This window comes from Phyllobates terribilis, unplaced genomic scaffold (genome assembly GCF_046119375.1).
Source record: "Phyllobates terribilis strain yellow unplaced genomic scaffold, ASM4611937v1 Scaffold_3__8_contigs__length_932513732, whole genome shotgun sequence".
NCBI classification, from domain to species: Eukaryota; Metazoa; Chordata; class Amphibia; order Anura; family Dendrobatidae; genus Phyllobates; species Phyllobates terribilis.
In genome coordinates, this window is record NW_027362763.1 from 251,677,179 (window position 1) to 251,687,332 (window position 10,154).

Consider the following 10,154-nt stretch of genomic DNA (forward strand, 5'->3'; position numbering starts at 1 on the left):
GGGGGGAATGGGAGATGCACATGGGGGGAGGGGAGAGATGAGAGATGCACATGGGGGAGGGGAGAGATGAGAGATCCACATGGGGGGGAGGGGAGAGATGAGAGATGCACATGGGGGAGGGGAGAGATGAGAGATCCACATGGGGGGGAGGGGAGAGATGAGAGATGCACATGGGGGAGGGGAGAGATGAGAGATCCACATGGGGGGGAGGGGAGAGATGAGAGATGCACATGGGGGAGGGGAGAGATGAGAGATGCACATGGGGGGAGGGGAGAGATGAGAGATGCACATGGGAGGGAGGGGAGAGATGAGAGATGCACGGGGGGGTGAGAGATGCACGGGGGGTGAGAGATGCACGGGGGGGATGAGAGATGCACGGGGGGGTGAGAGATGCACGGGGGGGATGAGAGATGCATGGGGGGGATGAGAGATGCACGGGGGGTGGATGAGAGATGCACGGGGGGGTGAGAGATGCACGGGGGGGATGAGAGATGCACGGGGGGTGGATGAGAGATGCACGGGGGGGTGAGAGATGCACGGGGGGGATGAGAGATGCACGGAGGGGATGAGAGATGCACGGGGGGTGGATGAGAGATGCACGGAGGGTGGATGAGAGATGCACGGAGGGGGATGAGAGATGCACGGGGGTGAGCTGCACATGGGGGGGTGAGAGATGCACATGGGGGGGTTATGTTTACATAACTTTGTTGCCTTATGAAGGGCGGGGGGGGCCCCCAAAAATTTCTTGCACAGGGGCCCACTACAGTCTGTGTCCGCCCCTGGGATGAAGTAAATGCAGCTGAACAGCAGCTGTCAGGACAGCTGCCCTGTCCTGCTGCAGGGCGTGATGGGGCCTCAGTGATGCGGCTCCTGGCACAGCACATTATGTGGGGCTCCTGGCGGGGACCTGGTCTACACTATATGATAAGTATGCACTAAACTCCAAATCCCTCCATTACCCCGCCCCCATATGACCAAAGCCCCGCCCACCCCACCCCCTCCTTGCTGGGCCATGGAAAAATGATCTTGCTTCAAGCCGGTCCCTGGTGCAAAAAAGGTTGGGGACCACTGAGTTAAATGAAGAGCAAAAATGAGAGTTAATCAGAATAGTAAATGAGAATTGTACAACATATCTAAGCACAAATACATGAAAAAAATAGTAGAAACAACACTCCAAAAATAGATGATTTATTAGCTCAGCAATAGCTGTGGCAACATTTCGGCTGAATACAGCCTTTTTCAAGCGCAAACACACACATACAGTATACTCTACAGATATATAAATACATATACAGGTACATATCATGATCAGTAAATTCCAAATTACATCACTTAGCTGAGAAATCAATCTGCACATGCCCAACCCCTGGCAATGACAGCGCCTGCATAAGATTTCGGCTAGAGAATGCAGGTCACGAAAAAGCAGTGCCCTGTCAGTCATAGACCGAAGGCAGACAGATATGCGTATACTACTCGAACAGGCATGAGAAGGCCAATTGCAGTATACTGCTGCAAATGCTCTTCATTGGAATAAAAATTTTATTGGCTGATAACAGAAGAATGACAACATGGATTTCTTCAAAAAAGGTATCACTTTAATTAACTTCAAAGTGCCATTACAGCCAAGTTTTTCGTTAAAACACCACTCCAGCATTTTTTCAGTGTAGACCTGGAGTGGTACCACTAATCTAAATTCCCTGCACTTAGTCTCATACTCACCAGCTGCCGTCTTCATTTTTTATCAACACTCCAGCATTTGATGGGAAATCCGGAAGTCACAATTCAATGTAAATCCATAAGAGTCAGAACGAAACTCTCATAGACCTGCATTGAGAGCTTGTGACCGTTTCCACTGACTTCCAGTCAGTGTGAAGTTGCTGTCACAAAATGGCAGTGCGGGATGGCGCGGTATGAGGAAGAGCTGAAGATGGCGGGTGGAGAATATAAGACTAAGTACAGGTAACTTAGGAGTTATTTAATTGACTGTAAGTATAAACAGAGTAGCTAGATACCCAGAGGAGAAGTAGGAAGAAACACTGACAGTAAAGACAAATGAAGCCTTCACTGCAGGTCTCAGTGTAGACAACGAGAGTGAAAGGTGGCACATAGACCTGACTTCCATGGACAGCAGGACAGTCCCGTTGAATCTGGGGGCAATTAGGGGCTATATTTTAAAGACATTGTTATTTTTAAATGCACCATGTCATTATGCGCTGCAGAAGACCAAGAAAGAAGGAAGCTTAATAGCGTGTTTAGACAGGTTGTGACCTCAGACAAGGGAATAAAACTCGCCATGCTTGCCTGACAATGAGGAGCTTAAAGACCTGTCTTCAGTGGGTGCTAAATCCCACTGGTGAAGTGCAGCAAACCATGGAATTGAAGAGTAAGTCGTGCGGCACAACCATAATTTAAAAATTCTTTATTGGCAGAAACAATTCACTTTACCTGAGGCTTTCTGGATCCTAAACACTAAATTCCCTAATGGAATGAATCTTAAAACTGATTTATTTTACATTAAGTAAAGTGGGTTTTTTTCCAACTGTATATGTTATAGGAAGTCATCTCAGGTTGTGTTTTTGTTTGGTTCCCGTATGTTCAAAAATGTCTCACGTGATTAATTGTTGTTTCCTATGATTAAAGGCATTCACTGTCAGAAACATGTCAGGTTTTAACATTGTTTTCAGATGGATTCACTGGTTTTAAAGATTTTCCAATAAAGATTTTTTAAACTATTGGAAGGCTGTAACCTCACTTTCACATGCATAGACCGATTGATAATATGAGTGCTCTGTGCGCAGAAAATATCATCGTTCTCAGGAACACACTGTACACAAAACAATATGATCCTGAGAATGATGATAATAAAGGAGGTCTTTAACCCCTAAAATTCCAATTAAAATGCAAAAATCTTTCTATTTGGGATGTAGCCACCATATAAATCATACCCCAATATAAATATACAGTTTAACTTAAACAAGCAATTCTTGTTTTTATTATCTAAATCTGTATAAATTATAATGTAGTGTCAGTGTGTATATATACTCACAGATCGCCATATTCCCTGGTTTCCAGTACTGACTGTTCCTCTCTTCTTCCGAGTCACTTGTCGGCGATTCAGACTCTCCGGATTATACTGCACTCTACATGTGAGTCGGAAATCTATTTTACAATGTATTCCTTCAGAGCCTTGATCTGAAGCTCCATAGGCTTACATTGTAAAAGCCACTTCCAGATCACACAGCATGCAGAGTTATCAGAAGAGTCTCAATCGGAGAGACATGATTATATCACCAGAACCACCATCAGTACATGAATATATCACAAGAACCACCGTCAGTGCATGAATACATCACCAGAACCATCATCAGTACACGAATACATCACCAGAGCCACCATCAGTGCATGACTACATCCTCAGACCAACCGCATTTGGCTTGGTGCATGGCTACACACTCCTATTTGCATATTAAAGACAGTGCCTTATCTTGATTGACTACACTCTATTGGTAAGAATGAACATGGAATCTAAAATCAGTTTTTAAGCTGTACAATCCAAGTGTCAATCTGGGTGCACACATAATGAGGCTGTCAGCTTGTTCTGATGCTTGATTTCTGACTGTCATGGGCTGCCACTCAAGCAACCTCAGTGTTATATCTGTAAATACACCCTCCTCTTCACAAAGCCCTCTCCTCCTCACTGAAGCCACTCACCTACTAAAACACCTGGCAAAAATTATGGAATCACCGGGCTCGGAGGATGTTCATTAAGTTGTTTAAAAAAAGCAGATCATTGACATGGCACAAAACTAAAGTCATTTCAAATGGCAACTTTAGAGCTTTAAGAAATTGTAAAAGAAATCAAGATAAAAAATGTGGTACTCATTAAGGGTAATTTTTTTCAGACCAAGCAGAGGGAAAAATTATGGAATCACTCAATTCTGAGGAAAAAATTATGGAATCATGAAAAACAAACACACAAAAGAACACTCCAATACATCACTAGTATTTTGTTGCAGCACCTCTGGCTTTAATAACAGTTTGCAGTCTCTGAGGCATGAACATAATGCGTGACAAACAGTACTCTTCATCAATCTGGCTCCAACTTTCTCTGATTGCTGTTGCCAGATCAGCTTTGCAGGTTGGAGTCTTGTCACGGACCATTTTCTTCAACTTCCACCAAAGATTTTCAATTGGATTGAGATCCGGACTATTTGCAGGACATGACATTGATCTTATGTGTCTTCTTTCGAGGAATGTTTTCACAGTTTTTGCTCTATAGCAGGATGCATTATCATCTTGAAAAATGATGTCATCATCCCCAAACATCCTTTCAATTGATGGGATAAGAAAATTGTCCAAAAATATCAATGTAAACTTGGGCGTTTATTGAAGATGTAATGACAGCCATCTCCCCAGTGCCTTTACCTGACATGCAGCCCCATATCATCAATGACTGTGGAAATTTGCATGTTCCCTTCATGCAGTCATCTTTATAAATCTCATTGGAACGGCACCAAACAAAAGTTCCGGCATCATCACCTTGCCCAATGCAGATTCGCGATTCATCACTCAATATGACTTTCATCCAGTCATCCACAGTCCACGATTGCTTTTCCTTAGCCATTGTAACCTTGTTTTTTTCTGTATAGGTGTTAATGATGGCTTATGTTTAGCTTTTCTGTATGTAAATCCCATTTCCTTTAGGCACTTTCTTACAGTTTGGTCACAGATATTGACTCCAGTTTCCTCCCATTCGTTCCTCATTTGTTTTGTTGTGCATTTCCTGTTTTGGAGACATATTGCTTTAAGTTTCTGGTCTTGACGCTTTGATGTCTTCCTTGGTCTACCGGTATGTTTGCCTTTAACAACCTTCCCATGTTGTTTGTATTTGGTCCAGATTTTAGACACAGCTGACTGTGAACAACCAACATCTTTTGCAACATTGTGTGATGATTTACCTTCTTTTAAGAGTTTGATAATCCTCTCCTTTGTTTCAATTGACATCTCTAGTGTTGGAGCAATGATTCATGTCAGTCCACTTGGTGCAACAGCTCTCCAAGGTGTGATCACTCCTTTTTAGATGCAGACTAACGAGCAGATCTAATTTGATGAAGGTGTTAGTTTTGGAAATGAAAATTTACAGGGTGATTCCATATTTTTTTCCTCAGAATTGAGTGGTATGCTGCCTCCCAGGGGCGAAGATCAAGGATGTTACCGATAGAATACCGAAGCTCATCAGTTCCAAGGATGTCCACCCATTTCTTCTGATACATGTTGGCACCAATGACACGGCAAAGAAGGACCTAATGACAATCTGCAAGGACTTTGAAGCATTGGGGAAGAAAGTAAAAGAACTGGATGCGCAGGTAGTTTTTTCTTCTATCCTTCCAGTAGACAGGCATGGCGTCAGGAGATGGAACAGGATCCTTGATGTGAACAACTGGCTGAGACGATGGTGCAGACAACAAGGATTTGGATTCCTGGACCACGGTGTGAATTACCTCTATGACGGACTCCTTGCCAGAGACGGACTACACCTCAACAAACCCGGGAAACACACATTCGCCAGGAGACTCGCAACACTCATCAGTAGGGCGTTAAACTAGAAGAAGAGGGGATGGGAAGAAAAATGCCGGACACGAACATGCAACCAGAGAACATACTAATGAAAGATATGAAGTGCGACAAAGAAGGTCCAAGACAAGATACTTGGAAGGGAGGTAAGAAAATTTCTTATACAATCCACAGGGAGAAGATTGGAACAAAACAAAATCGTGTAAACTGCATTCTAGCAAATGCCAGGAGCCTGACAAACAAGATGGATGAACTGGAAGCAGAAATATCTACAGGTAACTATGACATAGTGGGAATAACCGAGACATGGTTAGATGAAAGCTATGACTGGGCAGTTAACTTACATGGTTAAAGTCTGTTTAGAAGGGATCGAAGAAGTCGGAAAGGGGGTGGAGTCTGTCTATATGTAAAGACGTGTCTAAAGCCTACAATACGGGAGGATGTATGGGAGGGAAATGAGGAGGTCGAGTCCTTATGGGTGGAGATACATGGGGCAAAAAACAATAATAAAATTATCATAGGAGTCTGTTATAAACCACCAAATATAGCAGAAGCCACGGAAAGTCTATTAATGAGACAAATAGATGAAGTAGCAAAAAATGACGAGGTGATTATTATTGGGGACTTCAACTACCCCGACATAGACTGGGAAACTGAAAGCTGTAGATCTCAGAAAGGAAACAGGTTTCTGTCAATTATCAAAGACAATTATTTGTCACAACTTGTGCAGGAACCAACTAGAGGGACGGCCCTTTTAGACTTAATATTAACTAACAGGCCAGACAGAATAACTGAGGTGCAGGTCGGGGGGCACCTGGGAAATAGTGACCACAACATTATACAATTCCACATGTGCTTCAGTAGGGTGCCCAGCAAGGGAGTCACAAAAACATTGAACTTCAGGAGGGCAAAGTTTGATCAGCTAAGAGATGCCCTTCACCTTATAGACTGGGATAGTATCTTTAGTAATAGGAGCACGGATAGAAAATGGGAAATTTTCAAAACAGTCCTACATAGTCACTGTAGAAGGTACATACCTTATGGGAATCAAAGGGCTAGGAATAGGAGGAAGCCAATGTGGCTAAATAAGGAAGTCAAGAGGGCAATGAAAAACAAAAAAAGGGCTTTCGGTAAACTTAAACATGAAGGCAGCGAGGTAGCGCTAATATCTTATAGGGAAAAAAACTAAATCTGTAAGAAACAAATAAGAATAGCAAAAGAGGAGACAGAGAGACTAATTGCCAAGGAAAGTAAAACGAATCCCAAACTGTTCTTTAACTATATAAACAGTAAAAGGATTAAAACTGATGGAGTTGGCCCATTGAAAAATAACCTGGGTAAAATCATAGAGGGCGATGAGGGTAAAGCAAACCTACTCAATAGCTTCTTCTCCACTGTTTTCCCAAAAGAAAACAATTTATCGGAGGAAATGCAGAGTGATAAAGTAAACCCTCCGCTAAATATCACCCACCTAACCCAGGAGGAAGTTCAGAAACACCTAAATAATATCAAAATAGACAAGTCACCAGGCCCAGATGGCATACACCCCCGGGTACTAAAAGAATTAAGTAATGTGATAGACAGACCGCTGTATCTTATATTCAAGCACTCTTTATGGACAGGGACTGTCCCACTAGACTGGCGCCAAGCAAATGTGGTACCAATATTCAAAAAGGGGTCTAAAAGTGACCCTGGGAACTATAGACCAGTCAGCTTAACGTCTGTTGTGGGTAAATTGTTTGAAGGATTTCTTAGAGATGCTATTGTAGAATATCTTAATGATAATAACTGTCTAACTCCATATCAACATGGATTCATGAGGGATCGCTCCTGCCAAACAAACCTGATCGCCTTCTACGAGGAGGTGAGCTCACAGCTGGACAGGGGAGAGTCAGTGGATGTTGTATACCTTGACTTCTCCAAAGCGTTTGATACTGTGCCACACATAAGGTTGGTTTATAAAATGAGAATGCTTGGTCTGGGGGATAATGTGTGCAAGTGGGTAAATAGCTGGCTGAGTGATAGAAAGCAGAGGGTGGTTATCAATGGAGTAAGCTCAGGGTGTGTCAGGGTTACTAGTGGGGTGCCTCAAGGGTCTGTCTTGGGCCCTATATTATTTAATATATTTATTAATGATCTAGTGGAAGGGTTGCATAGTAAAATAGCAATATTTGCAGATGATACTAAACTTTGTAAAGTAGTTAATACAGATGAGGATAGGGCACAGCTACAGGAGGATTTAGATAAATTGGGGAGTTGGGCCAAAAAATGGCAAATGGGGTTCAATGCCGATAAATGTAAGGTCATGCACATGGGAAAGAAAAACAGCAGTCACCCATACATATTAAATGGGAAACCGTTGGGGAAATCTGACATGGAGAAGGACCTGGGCGTCTTGGTTAATAGCAAATTAAATTGGAGTGCCCAGTGTTAGGCAGCAGCTGCGAAGGCAAATAGAGTCATGGCATGCATCAGAAGAGGAATAGGGGCATATGATGAGAACATTGTTCTTCCTCTGTATAAAGCGCTGGTAAGGCCGCACTTAGAATATTGTGCACAGTTCTGGGCTCCGGTGCTCAGGAAAGACATATTGGAGCTAGAGGGGGTACAAAGGAGGGCGACTAAGGTAATAAAGGGAATGGAGGGCCTAGAATACCCAGAGAGGTTGTCAAAATTAGGCCTATTTACGTTGGAAAAGAGAAGGCTTAGGGGAGACCTCATAAACATGTATAAATACATCAGGGGGCAGTACAGAGATCTCTCCCATGACCTGTTTATACCAAGGATGGTGACAAAGACGAGGGGGCACACTATGCGTCTGGAGGAAAGGAGGTTCCTGCACCAGCATAGAAGGGGATTTTTTACGGTCAGAGCCGTGAGACTCTGGAACTCTCTGGGAGAGGAAGTGGTGATGTCCAACTCACTTAATGAGTTCAAGAGAGGCCTGGACGCCTTTCTTGAGAACAATAAAATTACATCTTATGCTTAGTTAATTAATCCAGGGATTTAATCTGACTGCCAGATTGATGTCGGGAAGTGAATTTTTCCTCAATGATGTAAATTGGCCTACACCGCATGTTTTTTTGTTGCCTTCCCCTGGATCAACGCTGCGGAATAGCTGCAGTGCACAAGAAATAGGCTGAACTGGATGGACGCTTGTCTTTTTTCGGCCTTATAAACTATGTAACTATGTAACTATGTAACTATGAGTGATTCCATAATTTTTTCCCTCTGCTTGGTCTGAAAAAAATGACCCTTACTGAGTACCACATTTTTAATCTTGATTTCTTTTACTGTTTCTTAAAGCCCTAAAGTTGCTATTTAAAATGAGTTTAGTTTTGTGCCATATCTGTGATCTGCTATTTTTCAACAACATTAAACAACTGAATGAACATCCTCCGAGCCCAGTGATTCCATAAGTTTTGCCAGGGGTTGTACACTAGCATTTAGTGGCGGCCATAGCCAGGCTAGATTTATATGTAACAACGTGCCCAAAGCCACATTGTGTGCGCATTTGCATTGATATTCAGAGTGTGCTGCTACACCCCTCCAGTGTTAATTCACAAGCGCAGATACTGCAAGTCATTTTAGACAGCACTCACTCTTACCACGTGAGTGCTGTCAATCAAGAAAAAGGACTGGCTTTAATATGCAAATATTAGAGTGTAATGGTATAACAAGCTTAAAAATGATTTCATCTGATGAATAAACATTTTTCTTGTGCATCGGATGATAGACCTATAGTGTTTTTTTTATTATCGGCCACAGTGTAAATTCACCTTAAAGAGTAACTAAATTGTTACATTTTTTATGTTTTAGGCTTACTCCTTCTGAGCAGATCAGCGGGAAACCTAGTTATGAGACCCCCAACAATTGCTCAGAAGACCTCTGAGAAAAGTTCAGGCCAGGAAACAAGAGCTCACGTAGTGGAGAGTGGATGCAGTAGAAAATTATAGTCCTGTCTCCTGAGCTGTGCACTTCTAAGAGATCTATTGAGCAATTCGTGGGGGTCTCAGGACAGAGATCAGCACTAGTCATGCATGAGCACTAAAATGCTCGGGAACTAGTTGCTTGAGTAGAGCAAATTGGAATGCTCGAGTGCTCGATCCAAATATCGAGCCCAATGTAAGTCTATGGGAATCTCAAGCATTTTTCCGGCGGCCCACCCAGGAGGTCTGCACAGGGCGTAAAAATTGCTGAAATCGATGGGGACTCTGCTCAAATGACATGGGAACAGCATGGGGAAGACCCCTGGAAGCATCCCAGGTCACTGCTGTCAACAATGTTGTCAAAGTATTATGTCATTTTTTCAGACTCACAATAAAACATACAAAAAAGGAACATCCTTTCGAGAGTAATAACCTGTATATAAGGCAAAATAAATAACCAAAAACAAAAATGCTCCTCCACACCTTGGCTGGCTATGTTCACACGTAGCGCTTTTGATGTGTTTTTTTCACTTTTGCATTGCTTTCAACCGTGACAAATGCATTCACCAGGAAATGTCATTTTAACATTTTACAACCTTATCTGGCCATGTGGTGTGTGAGATATCATCAGACATATCGTGTTTCATTTAT